Here is a 5468-nt window from a genome sequence, read left to right on the forward strand (position 1 = left end):
GTGTATCGTCGGCCACGGGTTGGCAAAGTCCTCGTGAAAGTTGTGCACGCTTGTTGACGGCCGACGGTACACGCGTCTAGGCCACGCGTCCCTGTTTCACCCTCGCACGCAGACTCGCCCCATCGTGAACGCCGGTTNAGATTTTCAGGAACACTGTTGCGGATCGTATAGAGCGCTTCAAATCGTTCGAAAACAGTCGTTGATTTGTAACAATTTCATCTATGGTATTGCGAGTTTGATTATTCTATTTTTTTTTTTCAATCTCCCTNAGCGTGGATAAATGAACGTAGATCGATGGCGTCTGGCGTTGAAACGTGTTCGTTATTAGTAAACCGTCAGGATTTTTCTCATATGGCGACACCTCACCTGGCCCATCAGCCAATTCTGTCCTAAACACGTTCGATGACGTTCTGCTGATACACCCACGTATATAGGCGAGTATATGTGAATGGGTGGCGAGCATGTATAGGTCAGTGGCTCCCAAATTTCTGATCGATATTAGCTCCGGATAGGGGGATACGTTACTCGAAATTTTTACATGCAAACTCGCACGAAACGTAGTCGGGAAACGTGTCACATTTCCTCTTCGTTTTTGGACGAACAGAGGATGTCATACATACAAGATGTTATACGCGAAAAATACATTTTTTCTTTTCTCTTTTTTTTTAGAAAGTCATTCTTGAAAATTCGTTTTGAAAATCCATTCGTTTGATCCCCTTCTTTTCGAACGCAAGATCCGAAGTGAACATACTTTTATATTCTTGTTTTAATATTATTCGACGAATTTTCAATTTCCTCTTTCTATTTTTCCACCTGGAATAATTACATTCTTCTGTCTAATTATATCACTTATCCTGAGATTCTATACCGTGTTATAAGGAATATGCATTATAAAACAGTGCAGTCGATTCTTCGTTAAAAAACAGATGAAATATTCAAAGTGACATTTCCTCTCGCGCCCTTTTATTTTCGATGATAATCCAAAGATTCGTGGGTGGCGTGACGCCAGGTGCAGCTATATCCACGAAAATTTTCAATATTGATTCCCTTCGAAACGAAGTTTCCTACGGGAAAATGTCACTCTTTATTCTCGATGTGTTTTTTCACGGAGAATCATTTGGTATCGATGGAAGTCCCGTCAGTCGCACGGTAGGATAGTTATTTGGGAGCCACTGGGGGCAGAGACACACGTGAAATTTTTCCATCGTCACGGTACACCGCGTGCGGCCTGAAAATGCACTGGCAGATGGTACTCGTCATACATGGGCGTGCCATGGCTCATGCGGCTCGCTTTAATCGCTTAAAATCGTCGTTAATTGAAAATGAGTCAATTTACGCGTAAATTTACTCAAGCTGTGGACGTTGTCGCTGTCGGTTGGCCACGACATTGAAACGCGTCGTCCTTAGGACAAAAAAACCCTAATATCCGGTCGGATGACGTCTATCATGAGTGTGCTTCCAGTGAACGCAATTTTTTTCACGGGCCATCTACGATTCTTTTATTTCACGCTTTATAATAAAAGGATATAATTCAGAAAGAATTGAGCAAAATATTCTAGGTACAGATATCCAAATGTTGCGTTTAATTATTTATATTGCAATTTATCACAAATAATATTTATTACGTGCTTTAATGATTTTCAAGAAAATAAAAATAAAAATAAAAATTCTACTTACTTTTATCCATTAACGATATTTTAACGATGTTATCGATATATCGAAAACTTATAAAATATCGATAATCAATAGTCATTATTACTACAATTCCAGTTATTAAAAATTTGCGATTTTATCATCATTGAAACTTGTTCTTTGTATTAATTTCCTTCCATTTTTTTATCTTTAATATTCATTATTGTTATTTATAATTAAAATTTATTCAATATATTGGAATTTAAAATTATATTTAAAAATATTATAAAGAAATTAGCTTTCTTTTTAATAGAAAATTTCTCTTAGATATCTTTTAGTGGATTAGATAATAGTCAGCCATTTTTTTTGAGTCTATTAAATTTTAATCAAACGACCTCAAACGCAAGTGGTTTTAATTATTACAATATATTATATTATTAACCCCTAATAAAATTACCATTTTCCATTAATGAAATTTTCCAATTTCGGTTAATTTCACATAAATTCGGACTTCGAAATAGGAAGTGGCCACTACACCGAATAATATTCCAACGAACAACCGCTCAAAGCAAGTTGGCAAAGTGACTAGCTAGACCAGCGTTAGCCATCCAATGAAATTTCGTAGTAGTGCCATCGAAACTCTCTCAGACTAGAGACACTTCTGCCAACTGTTGACATCAAAATTCGACTCATTTTGGGAATAAATCATGAAAATTGTAAGTTGACTTTTCCTGAAACGTCAAAACACGCTCGTAATACATATATAAAACATAATTAATTATTATTTAAAACAAAACTATATTACCTTTCATTTACGTAAAATTAATTTATTTAAGACAAATATTTATGGGTTTCCCGAACAATAATCGATTAATAAAGTGCAAATTAACCATTTTATAAGCGAAAATAATTTCATTATAACAAAAAGAAATTAATTTTCGAAAATCATTTTAATATTAATTATCCTATAAAAATATTAAAAAAAAATATATATATGATCACTTATTATGCTATTAACAAAAGATTCAATTCAGGATATATATTTTTTAAATAAATATAATATTAATATATTGATCGGGATCATAATTATGATTGCGTCCACGTGAATATATTTCATCGTTCGAAGGTTGAAAAAAAATTCCACCTCGAAAAAAGATAAAAAGATTAAAATCAAAAGAAAAGAAAATTGAAAATTCGACGGTCATTAATCACAAATGCGTCAAGAATGGAAAATTATGAAATTACATGGGATCGAAGTTTTCGGAGAGGAACTCTAAAACACCATTCGCCAAGTTTCAAACAGAGAAAGAGGGATGTGATTGACAGAATAAAATAAGCGGATCGAATAAACGGCTCGGTTTTGTTATTGCACGTCAACTAATGGACCTACTATAACACATTCTTTTCTTTTCGTTTCTTTCACTTCTCTTCTCTTTTTCTTTTTTTCCTTCTCTTTTTTCTTTTTTCTATGAAAATTCATACGCGTCTAGTAACGGGCGCACTAGTTATTTGTCCGCCGGTTTCCGCGGATCAATAACCTACTTTTATGATTAATATATACGGTACACCGTCCAGGATTATTTGAATGTTCGCTTTAATACGAGCTGTACAGCCACGGTTTTAATATCCTCCTCTTGGAAGAGAGATCGGTCCGCGTCTGCCTTTTAATACCACCCTGTGTCGTGAATAGGTAACAAAATGGAATGCGCTTCAGAATCCTTTTTTCTTCCCGTTCGAATGTCCGTCAAGAGTTACAAATTGGAAATATTCGAATATTCTTTGCTTGTCAAATTTTTTTCCCCTATATATAGTTTTATCCAAATCTTAATCAATATCACATGCCATTATCATTAGATTTCATTGAAAATAATATTAAGTTCGAATATATTAGTCCAGTCGTATTTTTAGATTTCGAAAAATCAATAACGATAGCAAAATTGTATTATGCGAAATATTTCGAGTTACTATATTTTGATACATAACCGTATTTTTAAAAATCTATGTAAAAAAATATATCTATGTAAAAATCTATGTAAAAATATATCTAATCTATGTAAAAATAAATCTAAGGAATTTCATTTCACATTATTCACTTGCTGTTAACAGAGAGAAATAAGAAAGAAGCATGTTTATTTACATTTATTACTAGTAAGCTTTTTCATATTGAATATCTATGCGTCCTTACAAGGATTGTAAACATTCGAATTCATTCTTTCCAAAGTGATTGTTTTCTAAATGAACGATAACACTTCACGCGATTAGAAATTGTTCACTAGATTTCCTAATCACACTTGATTCATCAGATTTCTTGTTAATCAAACATATAATTTTAAATATATCAGGACATTGTAGTGGAATTAATCGCTCAAGAATCGAAGAACCTAACCTCAACTTCAGACCACGATGTAACCAACAAACCAAACGATTTTAAAACCAAAGGGAGCCATGAAGGGAACTTGTTTGCAACTCGGAGGAAAATATTTAGATACGAAGATGGAACGTGCACGCGCGTGTGTTTTCCGTCTCGAGGAGAACCACGACCCTCTCTTCCCCACCCGTTTATTTTCTAAACACGGAAGCAATTCTATTGAAGGGTTGGTATTCCTGGGACGATCAGTTTAATGTGAAGCCTAACCTCTTCCCAATGAAACGTATGCATACATACGTGCGTGTATAAACACGTGCACGAGCGTCCTGTTAAAAAGAGCCTCGACCCACTTATACCACTTTCTTCTCGAGAAAATAATAAAATGAAATAAAATGATAAAAGTGATGGTGAGAGAGAGATAAAAAAGGGATTATAGTTAAAAGATCACATTTACTCTTTTGTAAAAAAAAAAAAAAAAAAAGAAAGAAAGAGAAATTAATCGATAGCTTTTTTCATAGGAAAACGGATTGATTGAAGAAAATGAAATTCTCTGAGAAATCGAGTTTCCACGAGCATAGTTCTAGATATACGTATTAGGTTTTGTAGTGATTTAGAATTGCTAATATTCTGTGATTAACTTGGCGATGAGATTTCGGATGAGCTAGCTTTTAGACGCGAACGTTAGCAAACGTGCTGTCACTTAGTCTTAGGACATTATTTTGATTATTACGATATAGATAATATTTAAATATGGAATATCAATTGAATATCAATAATTTTCATATAGATGGACTAAATTTCTGTATGAAGTTTCAACTTTATAAATTATTTTATGAAAATTCAGTTATTACTTACGAGAGGTTATGTTTCATTTTTCTAGATATAGTTCGGATTAAACAAACTAATTTCGAACATTAAAATCAATTTCTTATAAACATTTCAATATATATATATATGAAGCAATATAAAAATAATATTTTCAAATCCTGAAAAAAATTTATATTTCTTTAAAAAAAATTAATATTTTTAGAATTTCTATGAATTAAATAGATATTTGAAACATACCTATATTTATTTATTTCTATCTTGTTTTACCAATTCTCCATAAATATACGAAGCTCTTAATGTATTAAATGTGTGTTAAGTTGTGGTATGTGTGTTGAGATGAAGTAGTTAGGAGAGGTAATATTCTGCAATTAAGTCTGTGGACAAGCTAGGGATTTTGGAGGAGCTTGCCAACAAATTTGCTGTCATTTGTTATCACGAAATGATTTTATCTAGTATGGTATCTAGCTGAAGATGTAACTGAAAATATATTACTAGTTAATATGATAGTATTTCAATTAAATTTTGTTTATATTATTCATAAATGAAGTTCTATAATTGGAAAATTTTTCAGATTATTTTTTTTTCAAAATTGTATAATTTTTTTTATTAATATTATAAAATTTTTATTATTATTTTTTTA

The 5468-nt window shown here is 32.2% G+C and overlaps 1 protein-coding gene and 1 long non-coding RNA gene across 6 annotated transcripts in view; one reads left to right on the top strand and one right to left on the bottom strand.

The window, feature by feature from the left end:
* The window catches only part of LOC102680362, a 56830-nt gene that overhangs the window by 8812 nt on the left and 42550 nt on the right, over positions 1-5468 (top strand). The gene's annotated exons all lie outside the window — the stretch shown is intronic.
* Positions 1924-5468, bottom strand: part of LOC102681051 — a 5012-nt gene continuing 1467 nt past the window's right edge. For 2 of the 4 annotated variants that reach the window (XR_004149812.1, XR_420563.2), the window contains exons 3-4: positions 5066-5305; positions 1924-2363 (exon numbers count right to left, since the gene is read on the bottom strand). This is a non-coding gene — a long non-coding RNA (uncharacterized LOC102681051). Of the gene's footprint in view, positions 2364-4430; positions 4987-5065; positions 5306-5468 lie in introns of those variants that run through there. The other 2 variants (XR_004149815.1, XR_004149818.1) reach the window with 2 other exon arrangements.

The sequence above is a fragment of the Apis dorsata genome, unplaced genomic scaffold (genome assembly GCF_000469605.1).
Source record: "Apis dorsata unplaced genomic scaffold, Apis dorsata 1.3 scaffold_5, whole genome shotgun sequence".
NCBI classification, from domain to species: Eukaryota; Metazoa; Arthropoda; class Insecta; order Hymenoptera; family Apidae; genus Apis; species Apis dorsata.